Source organism: Herpailurus yagouaroundi, unplaced genomic scaffold (assembly GCF_014898765.1).
Source record: "Herpailurus yagouaroundi ecotype Mexico unplaced genomic scaffold, PumYag 139, whole genome shotgun sequence".
In the NCBI taxonomy this organism is placed as follows: domain Eukaryota; kingdom Metazoa; phylum Chordata; class Mammalia; order Carnivora; family Felidae; genus Herpailurus; species Herpailurus yagouaroundi.
The window spans coordinates 64,272,428-64,284,155 of NW_024412394.1; the positions used below are offsets into that span (position 1 = coordinate 64,272,428).

Sequence of the window (11,728 nt, forward strand, 5' to 3'; positions counted from 1 at the left end):
TGTTTCCGATTCTGTGTCTCCCTTTCTCTCTGCCCCTCCCCCATTCATGCTCTGTCTCTCTCTGTCCCAAAAATAAATAAACGTTGAAAAAAAATTAAAAAAAAAAATTCAGAGACCCCTCTTCCCATGCCACAAGGGTTGCACTTCTCAGAATTTGGGCTTCTAGATAAAATCAGCCTGAAACTTGCCACAAATGGGCAATTTGGACCTCTAATGATATTAAGGCTAGGTAGCAACCATTGCCCAAAGCTGCCTACCCCTCACAAGAATGCTATTTGAGCATTTTATCTCAGTCTTTGCACTGGTGTTTACAATCTACCTTTTGTGTAAAAGTGACTTGTGTGCAGTGTTCATGTTTATCCTTACACTAGCCAAGCCATATTAGGGGCTTTTAAAACAATCACTAATTCCATCATTGTTGAGTGGTCAATGCTACAGTGGTTTCAACATAGTCCCTGAGAAGACTGGGAACCCAAAAGCACCAGCTGCTAAGCCTGTGCCAAGAAACAGCAGGAATACACTGACCAATATCTTCATTTTTCACACAAACACCCATTTGTCTAAAGCCATCCTATCTCCTGTTACCTTGCCCCTACCTTGTCCCAAAACATAAATATCCTCTGCTTTCCTACGGTTAAGGAAGATGTGACATGTGACCCTAGAATATGTATTTATTGTTTAAGTATCTAATAGAATTTCAAATCTGGCACCTGTGATGTTGCTTGACCCTAAGCCAAACTTAGACTTGAATTCAGAATATAAACTTCCAGAAGTTTAGTTTCAAAAATATAAACAATGTTTCCTAAACCTGAGAATAATAAAAACAGATGCCTTCAGATAAAAAAATAGAATGTTCTCATGATTTTGGTTTGGGGATTTAAAAAGAAAAACCTAAATTCTGACATACACAGAAGAGTGCACAAATTTGGAGCTTAATGAACTTTCATACAATAAACATACCCATGTAATCAACACCCAGATGGGGAAATAAAATATAATCAGCCCCATTGAAGCCCCTCTCATTGCTCTTCCCCATCACTAGCTGGCTGCAAGAAAACTTGACTTCTAAAATCACATATTCACGGGCACTGGGGTGGCTCAGTCAGTTGAGTGTCCAACTTCAGCTCAGGTCATGATCTCACAGCTCGTGGGTTCGAGCCCTGGGTTGGGCTCTGTGCTGACAGCTCAGAGCCTGGAGCCTGCTTTGGATTCTGTGTCTCCCTTTCTCTCTCCCCCTCCTCTGCTCGTGTTCTCTCTCTCTCTCTCTCTCTCAAAAATAAATAAACATTAAAAAATAATTTTAAATCACATATTCATTTTACCTTTTTAAAAAGTTTTATAGAAATAGAGTTACAATATATATATTCTGGCTTATTTTGCTTGACATTCTGTTTGTGAGATTCATCTATGTTGTTGTAGTTGGTTATAGGTGGTTCACTGCATAAATAACATGGCAATTTATTTATCCATTCATCTGTTGATGGATATTCGAGTTGTTTTCATTTGGGAGCTATTGCAAATAATTCTACTGGGAACATTTTTGCACATGTCTTTTGATGCCCATGTGCTTTCATTACTCTTGAGTACAATTGTGAGGTAGAATTGCCTGGCCATACAGCAGGCATACAGTCAACTTCAGTAGAAAGCGCCAAATGGTTTTCCAAGGTGTCGTCCTGTTGTAGCCTCCTGCCAGAGTGTACTTGAGCTCCAATTCCTCCCTATGATCACCAGCGTTCTGTATGGTCAAGGTATTCTCAAGTTTTTTCTTTGTTTTGTTTTTGCCATGCTGATGGGTTTGGCCCTTCTTAAATCCTCTGCAGAGACCGCAGTGTTAGGAACAATGGCACGATCATTCTTAGCCCACAGTGAACATTACTAATATGGAGAATTTTCCTATTTTAAGAATTTACAATCCTGCAAATGATCCTTCCTAATATCTGAAACTTACTTTGTGTTTGTTGAATTGAATTGGGGATTTTACTAGGTCCTTAGCTTAAAAGTCATACAACTCATAAAGACAAACTGGAGTGCTAAAGTCCCTCAACTCTACGTTTGGATGTCTTAAGAATAAAGATAGGAAAGTAAGACGGAAGGAAAGCAGGTAGACAGACACTGCTGATTCTTATTAGCCAGAGTGATCTTGTGAACATGACTTCAACAACAACAAAAGGAACAGGTTCTACAGGAGAATCTTTGACTGACTTTAATTCCCTTACAAGTATATATTATTCTTTGGGGATGACCATGCTAAAAAAAAAATGGTTTTAATTAAATATACATACATGCATATATATGTGTGTATATATAAATATATATAAAATATATATAAATATATATATAAATAAATATAAAATATATATAAATATATATATAAATAAATACATATATATATGTAAAATTAAGTATAAATGTAAATAAAAATAAATGAAGTTAAGACACTGACATCAGGCTATTTCAGACTGCACATCTCTCCAGCATGTTGAGATTGCTTGATTTGGATGATGGTTTCTGGGAATGCCCCTGAAATGCCTGTAATCTTCATAGTTATCACTTGAGCTAACCATGCACAGAGTCTCAAAAACCCCCCAAAAAATTTAGGAGAAAAAGCAAAGGGAAAAGCCAATTCCAAAACCAACTTCCTAAGAAGACTCTTAAGTCACAGTCACTCTGTCTCCTTGAGCTCCAAAAGTGCAAGGCAGGCCAGTCTCTTCCCCAGATCCCTGAACAAATGGGGCTCCTTCTCAGTCCTCCCAGGACATGCTGTGTTCAGCCCATCAGAGCCTGGGTGTACCTGTAAGTTTTCCTAAAAAGGCTGTAAAATTCAGAAGGACAGAGACCAGGTCTTACTCATCTTAGCAGTCACCCAGAGTCACGAGCACGTTGCAGGCACAGAGCAATGTCCAAGAGAACTTACTGAACTGCCCCTTCCCCCCCCCCCCACCCCAGGCCAACTGTGTTCATACTGAGTGGTGAATTGCCCATATGTTAAAGAAAGTAGGGGCGCCTGGGTGGCGCAGTCAGTTAAGCGTCCGACTTCAACCAGGTCACGATCTCACGGTCCTTGAGTTCGAGCCCCGCGTAGGGCTCTGGGCTGATGTCTCAGAGCCTGGAGCCTGTTTCCGATTCTGTGTCTCCCTCTCTCTCTGCCCCTCGCCCGTTCATGCTCTGTCTCTCTCTGTCCCAAAAATAAATAAACGTTGAAAAAAAAAATTAAAAAAAAAAAAAAAGAAAGTAGGTGTTGTTTTCTATAATGTGGAACTATTTAGATCATCATTTTGGATACTTCCACCATCCCAACGTACCCCTTCCTCCCTCTCCTATTCTCCCTTGCATACACACTGCAAAATCACTCTCTTTTCACTGAACATTCACAGCCTGACCAGTTTCAGCCCACTGAGAATGAGTGCACAGCTGGAAGCAGTATGGCAGAAATGGCCAAGACTGACAGAGGCACTGTGAATTCCACTCCTATCAGCCACTAACAGGCTGTGCAGCCTTTTGAGCTCACTTCTCTCTCGCAGTAGTTCTCTCAGCCTCCTTCAATATTACAAACGTGTGTGTCTCCATAATTCCTCAGAAGGAGGGAGCATGCAGCACTCTTCTCCCAGTTTCTGTCAGGACACTGTCCCAGCCCGAGCAGGTTCTGATTTTCTGTTTGCTCAAAGCAAGTTGGTTACGTCCAGGATCCATTTATTTATTTTTGTTTTAATACTTATTTACTTTTGTGTGTGAGAGAGAGAGAGAGAGAGAGAGAGAGAGAGAGGCAGACAGCGTGTGAGCAGGGAAGGGGCAGAGAGAGAGGGAGACACAGAACCTGAAGCAGGCAGGCTCCAGGCCCCAAGCTGTCAGCACAGAGCCTGACGCTGGGCTTGAACCCACGATCCGAGAGATCACGACCTGATCCAAAGTCGGATGCTTAACCGCCTGCGCCACCCAGGCACCCCCAGGATCAGTTTATGAAATAAGAGTGTGATAAGAGTGCTTCTTGTCTGTTTTGGCAACAAGACACTTGGAGCTAGGAACTCAACAACTGGACTTATGGCACTTACAAGTCACTCTCCCTTTCCAAACCCTGCTTGCTTTGCTAACTGGACCAGAGGAAGGAGGAGACGCTTCAAACAAGAACAAGAGAGGGTGCACTAGAAACCCTGCAGGTAAAGAGTTGACAAGCTTGGCAATCCCCCCTTTCTATAGCTGAAGGATCATCATTTTCTAAATTACTTTTGGCCAGATTGCTGCACACAAGAACAGATGAGGTCTTGGCTTTCTCCTAATCCTGAACAGGTTGAATCTTAAGAAGTCTAAGTAGATTTTCTCCTCAGAGCTGTCTGATCCATGATGAAGTCTGCCACAACCCCATGTGTGAGCCTGTTTGCCTTTTCTCCAAAATCCAAGACAAAAGAAGTCCCTCTGGGTAGATGAGAGACATTTACTGGAGTTTCCTTTCTCAGCGCCAAGTAAAAACCTGGATATGGAGACTGATAGAATGTCCGCTGAACGACAACAACAACAAAAAAATCAATGAAGTTGGTCCCCTTCCAAGAAGAATGGGTCTAAAGGTATGCTTGCATGTTTCAACAAGATACCTGGAGGGAATTCCAATGTACTTCCTCTTTTGGAAAAATAAAAGAGAAAATTAATTCTGGCTTCTAAGATCAGGAATGAGGCTCTGATCAGAGCATGATTTTCTTTTTCTTTGTCTTCCTCTCTCTCTTTTTAAATTCCAGGCTGAACAAGGCCAAGCACCAGATGTTCAAAGTGGTAAACTGTTGAAGTTCCTCTGCAAAACCATACAGCCAATTGCACTTGGGTGCTGCTTGTCCCTGCCGCTCTCCTGGGGTCCCCATATTGGTTTTGTTGTTGTTGTTGTTGTTGTTGTTGTTGTTGTTGTTGTTGTTAAGGTTAAAGTTCAACCCCAGATAAAGCTGCATTCAGAGAGTGGGAGTAAATGTCCGGCCACAGAGGGAGATGGGGAGGATGACTTTCTCTGTAGTTGTGTGTCCTAGATTTTCTGAAATGATTACATTCTGAGGACTCAGAGGCAGCTCACACTTTCAAGTCTGAATGCTGACTCATGTCCTCCCCTTCAGGGCAACGGAAAGGAAGGGTGGAGTTGGAGGATCTGGGTTGGGGAGCAGGGTAGGAACCGCCATGGGGATGGGGGGAGCAGAGAGAGAGAGAGAGAGAGAGAGAGAGAGATAGAGGACACCAGCAAGACTCCTTTTCTGAATGCAAACCTTCCTTCTGGCTTTCTGCAAGACTCCTGAAACTTGAGGGAAGAGCCTGCAAAAGTGGTACAGATGGCATTTTCTCCTCTTTCCTATCCTGCCACTTTCCTTGCTTTCTTCTGAGATCTTTAGGACTCACATAGTTAATAAGGGAGGATGAAAAATATCAAAAGGCTATTTTTGTCTTGTTTGCAAGGATCAGTGAAATGAGTCAAATAAATGGAGGGGGAAAAAAAATCCCCCACAGCTCAGGCAGATCCAGAAGGGAATCTTTGCTGAGACTTAAAAATGTCATTTCCTCCAATGACCTAAATGGGTTCATGAAAGTTTGGGTCATTCAAGCAGCTGACCATCCACAGGCACACTGAGTAGCCTAATCATCTAAATAGCCAGCAGTTTGACGGCATCATTTATCTGATGACAAAAGGCACACACACACACACACACACACACACACACACACACACACACACACCTTTCCTAGTCTCAGGTACTATTAGAGTTCTTCCATTAGGAAACCCACCAGTGGTGGGTCCAGAACCCAGCTTATGTCTGGTGACACAGGACAGATTTAAGATTAGCATTTTATGGCATGCACAGATGTGTTTTGCACAGAATTGATGCTTTATCGTTTGAGGTGGTTTTATTATACTCAGACAATCCCTTTGTGACCACTGATTCCTTTATTCAACAAATATTTATTCTGTGCCTACTGTCAGGCACCTTGATGGGAGCTGAGAATTCATGGAGGTCATGTCTACTGGGGAGTCTGACTATAAGCACATACATTCATACATCTACACACCAGTGTATGTATTTAAACTACACATTGTGTGAGTGTTGTGAAGAAAATGAACAGCATTCAGTGATAGGACTGAATGATGAGGTGGAATCAGCTGTGTGAAGGAAGAAATGACTAACTCCATTGGCTGCAGAAAAGTGCTGAGACAGAGTCTCTTTCATCTTTACAGCCCCCATGCCCAGTATAGCACCCAGCAGACATTGAATTGGGTGGCTCTTAGTCTCATCCACACTCACTACAATGCTCTGAGGGATGACAATCAGTCAGAGTGCACTGGCTGTACTAATTTTTCAGTTGCTACTGCTCAGAGACTCTGAAATCCCTTCCTCTACCCACTCCAGGGACCATCCCCAAATCCTTCCATAGTTCAGCAACTAAAGGGGTAATGGGTCCAAAGCACAACTTCAAGACCCTGCTCTACTAGTCCCACTGGCTCTTGTTCTAGTGCATGAGTGCTGGAGCTGTCTTGGGTGTGAAATATTTCAGGCATGAGCCCTGCTGTCAGAATTTGGGGTGGAGGAGGGGTGTGAGAAAGTGTAATTCATCTGGCTTAGAGACAGCCAGCTGTCTTGGGGAAAATGGCTAGGATTTGACAGTTACCATCTCCCTTTATCAGTCTCATTTCTGCCATCAGAGGGCACCTCCCCCACCCCCCAAGGTCTGGAATAGAATCGTAGAGAAATGAAACAGACATTTTTTTTGTGCCTTTTTTATGTTATGTACCTAAAATGTATAAGGCAGACGGTATGCAAATAGTGGCATTGGGTGCAAAGAGATAAGATATTTGTTTTATCTCAGTTAGTCTGATTTGGGGCAAAGACAGTTGTATCAAAGTTGACTGTTTCTTCCTCAAAGACTTACTACCTGTAATAAGTCAATGGAACAGTGAAACTCTCTAACTGTAGGAACACGGAGAAGCAGGAATAGAAGAAGATCAATTTAATTATCCTTTTCCTACATAAATATAAAATACATATTTGCATGTTTAATATTAAAATATAACTATTAAAATGATAGATAAATCCATCTTTAAATTTAGGGACTTCAGATATCATTCAGAGTGAAATTTTGGAGATCACAAGTAAATCATCTCTGTCTCTTTGGCCAATCACTGCTGAATTGAAGTCTGCTTTTCTTTTCTTTTTTTCTGATTTAAGAAATCTATTTGCAGCCCCTGCTATTTCTTTCTGCTCCAGCTCCTGGTCAAATGCTTCACTTTTCATTTAGACTTTGAGAGAGCCATGGACCTACCAGTCCTCTCCCTGATCAGCTGACTCTCCCACTTCTCCCTAATGGAAAGAAAAACATCTCTTTCCTTTCATGTGGCTCAGCTGAACTCCATTCCTGCTTACTCTCTCAGCAGAGGAGGAAAAAACAAAAACAGCAAACCACTGGGTCGTGACCATAAGTCAGTCCTTCCTGGTGACGTCATTCTTATCAGAAAAAAAATGAACCTCGCTTCTATAACCCATTTCTCCAGTTCCATAGAAGCTTTGTGCCTTTAAGACCAGGGTGCTGTGTACAAAGCAGAGAAGAAATGCACTGAGAGTAGTAGCTGGAACAAGCCATCTGGTAGAGGCTATGGCCCTGAAATCATGTTAGCACTCCACTACTCCAATGGTCATCGCTCTTGCCTTCTCCAGACCCACTTCTTTTTCTTCTTTTCTGCCAAACCTCTACACCATAGTGGGATTGCTCGATTCAATTACCTCAGTTCATGTCAATTCAACTCACATTACTAGGTAGGAGGATATCTGTGAAAGTACTTTGTAACAGGAAAGTGCTTTACAGATATGTTATTATTACTAAGTACTCAGTATGTGCTACTCTTCACTGGGATGTAGGTGGGGTGGTGAGGACAAAAAAAAAAAAAAAGAAAAGAAAAGAAAAGAAAAAAGAAAAGCCTTGACTCTAACATTCCAGAAAAATACGATGACTTCAGCAAGAATTACAGAACTTGGGTCATGAATCAGAATGGATCCAGAAAGATATGTGAGACCTACCAGTAAAAATGATAAGAGCATTGAAAACACATGATATACGGTTTACCCTCCCATTTAGGAATTCACACGACATGAAAGAAGTGGATGCCTCCCCAAGTGCAAAAAAAAATCTCACCAGATCAATGATAATCCTGAGAGAGAGGGATGAATGAGGATTCTCTATGATGCTGCATGTAAGAATTTAGTGTCCAGTTTTCACCTCTGTTTTGAAGGATGTCAAGTTACACCTGAGGTCCTTGAATAAATATGACAGAAATTCACCTCTGCACAAAAAGACCAATTGCCTTCAGTCTACTTGAGGACTTGAAGAGACTCAGGGTTTCGGTGAGCCATAGAGAATAGCCTGGGAGGGGGAAGGGGTTGGAGGTGACATTCTTTTCTCAGTAAAGTGCAAACACTCTCTTATAAAGAAAGGTGCATTTGGAAGGAATGCAGTCCTCATACATCACCTGTGATTAGCTTTTGGGCAACTTTCATGGACAGGAAGGCTTCCATTCAGGAGCAGACAATTCAGCTGATTACCTTGTGTGTCTTAGGTCATCCCTTGAGAACGGGAACAATGCCCCTCAGACCTGTGGAGGAAACTCGATCAACCAACTCAGGTGTGCAACGAAGCGTTTGAAGAGCCATTGAAGGTGCTGTTTACTCTCAGTGGGATTTTTTTTTTCTTCTTTGGATGAAGGTAGATAACATGATGCCTTTTCCTAGAATCTATATCTGGGAGATTTTTGTTTTTCTGCTTGGGGCTTTTACGGGTTCTGTATTCAAAGACCAACACAAAACCCCTATTTACTTTCTGTCTTCTAAGATCCTGTCAGCTCTGTGTTGAGCACTTCCTAGAAAATCTTCCCCTCCCCCATCCCAGCAAGACTCTTCAGTTTGGCTGCAGGAGGATGTTTATCTGACACTTACCATCAAGGTTCCAACCTTGTCAACGTTTTACCAGCCCTGAGCACACAAAGCCACACTCCCCTAAAAGGGCACTGAGCTCTCCCAGATGTGTTTCGATGATATTTCCCCCCCCTAACTTTTGCATTTGGAAAATTGCAGAGAACCAGATCTCATGCCCCACTTGAGACAATTTTGTCAGCTGTGATTTTCCTAGGTCAAGTATTTGTATTCAAAGGCGAGAGCAAGAAGAAATTTTAGCCCAAACATTAAAGAGAAGAAAAAAATGAATAAATTTAGAATTACTGCGAAGTTTTAGCTTTTCCAAGAGAACGCAAGGATAGAAATGTAATCAGATTCTCAGATTATAATCTTCTAATTATATCCACTCCTTCCCCCCTCTTTCACACACATCCAGAATCACTACTTCTTTGACAACGTTGAACAACTGAGTATGTCTAACATATACTTGCAATGAGTGACTTAAAATGGAAGCCAGAGGGGGGAAATATTCTCAAAATCTCACTCAAAGCAAAACTAGAAACCAAGATGTATAAAAGAACTAGAGAGTGAAATAAATCTCCAGAAGATGTAAAAGAGAGGGAGAGCCATATAGTTTTAAAACTCTTCCAGATCTACAACCCAATGTGTTTAGCTGGCTAGTTACTCTGAAGTTAGATCTGCAAAGAAAGAACTAACAGGACAGACGGTAGGATCAGACAGCACAGGCAGTGTTTTTGTGCCAAAAGGCCTTGTAGAGAGAGAATGTTCATCATTATTTGAGGGGCGGGGGGAGGAAAAAAGAGAAACACCCTTCTGGCATCCACCCACACAGAAAATTTTTGTATTTCTTACCATGGAAATACTAACCTAGAGGAAAGGAACAGAGCATTGGGGAGTTCCATCCTAAAACCCTTCTGAATGGGAAATGCCCAAAAGTATATCCAGAAAGGGAGAGACTGGCAAATGGATTTATACGGAATCAGACACTAGATGTGTCTGCACACTCCCTGGTGTCCCACACCAGGGAGTCAGGCAGATCACTTTCTCACCCCATGAGGCACAGCCTTCTTGGCCACCCCCAGTCCACCCCCTCAGCAGAGCCTCTGGTTCACTGAAACACCACATTGCTGCACCCATCCCTGCTCAAAACATGTAAACTCCCTTCAGCACCCTACACATCCCAGACATTCTCAGCCCAGTTGCCCTGCTTAAAAATCTTCTTGGATCCCCCAGGGACAGGACCCAAGCACTTAATACCCTTGGAGACCCTCGCTATTCTGAAGCCAAAGTCCTTCACCCCAGAATAAATCTCTAACTTTCTCTTTCTAAAGTCTCATGAAACAGAATTTGATGCAGTAACCTTCAGGGATTGCTAATGAACTTTCCTTGTATGCAATGTCTCCACATTTCTTTTTGTTCAAAGAGGAGGATTCATGAAAGCATTTACATCGGGCTTGGCATTGATTCCTCTCCCTTTACAAATACCATTATATTCACCACAGGCTGATGACTGATCACAAGGGTAGATACGGACATGAAGTACTCTCAGAGCACCCTGCCAATTCAGTGATATGCTTTCTTCAGGTCCCAGGTGCCCATATGCTCCAGGTTCAAGGTAAAGTGGAGAGACTGAGAAAGAAATCACAAAACACGTACTCCTTCCCCTGTTCAGGAGGGCTCCAGTTCCACTGGGTGCTGGGGACTACACAATCATTCAATCTAAATGTTCAACAGATGGAGACGAATAATTCTTGCCACGTAGCTCAAATGATTTGAAAAGGAGGTTGTTCTTAAATGAAAGGCACTGACAAAGAAACTTTTTGTTTTTTGTGGAGAGGACCTAGGTGAGAATGTTTAAAGCCCTGAGTTCCAGGCCCAACTTTGCCTCTAACAAGCTGTCACAGAATTTTTCTAGATACAAAGATCTCATCTGAAACATGAAGGGGTAAACTCACAAGCTTCTAACAGAATTAAAAGTTCATGACCTCTTTTCTTCATATAAATATTTAATTATCCAATTTTCCATAGCCATTCAAACTGACTCTTCCCTGGTGTCCAGTCTATTGCAGCCATGGTTGTGCCCACTGCCCCAACAAGAGGGACAACTACTCTCTGCAAACTGGGCTTTTGCTGTGTTCCCAAACCACATTCAGCTGTCTCTTTTATTAATTACTGGCATCTCTTCTTCCTTCTGTTAGTACAAATCATTCAGAGTTACCTCTCTAGCTGATGAAGCCCCAAATCACCTGGCAGCTGTGCATCCTGGAAGATTTACCACATACATAACGATAGGACATTAGAGCATCGAAGAACCTTCGAAACTATCAAGATGAGTGGCCTCCACAGTCTCAAGGGGATATACAAGAAGATCCATTAGAATGTGGGAAAACTAGATCATCTGTTTTTATTTATTTTTTTTAATTTTATTTATTTATTTTTTAATTTACATCCAAATTAGTTAGCATCTAGTGCAACAATGATTCAGGAGTAGATTCCTTAGTGCCCCTTACCCATTTAGCCCATCCCCCCCCACAACCCCTCCCATAACCCTCAGTTTGTTCTCCACATTTATGAGTCTCTTCTGTTTTGTCCTCCTCCCTGTTTTTATATTATTTTTTTGTTTCCCTTCCCTTATGTTCATCTGTTTTGTCTCCCAAAGTCCTCATATGAGTGAAGTCATATGATTTTTGTCTTTCTCTGGCTAATTTCACTTAGCGTAATACCCTCCAGTTCCATCCATGTAGTTGTAGCCAAAATATGGAAAAGAGCCCAAATGTCCATCAATGGATGAATGGATAAAGAAG

The 11,728-nt window shown here is 42.0% G+C and overlaps 1 long non-coding RNA gene across 1 annotated transcript; it reads left to right on the forward strand.

The window, feature by feature from the left end:
• The first annotated feature begins 4,339 nt into the window (after window positions 1-4,339).
• On the forward strand, window positions 4,340-11,382 carry LOC121029842 (uncharacterized). Its single transcript, XR_005789928.1, has 3 exons — window positions 4,340-4,559; window positions 8,092-8,357; window positions 8,570-11,382. It is a non-coding gene; the product is annotated as an uncharacterized LOC121029842 (long non-coding RNA).
• The last annotated feature ends 346 nt before the right edge of the window (window positions 11,383-11,728 follow it).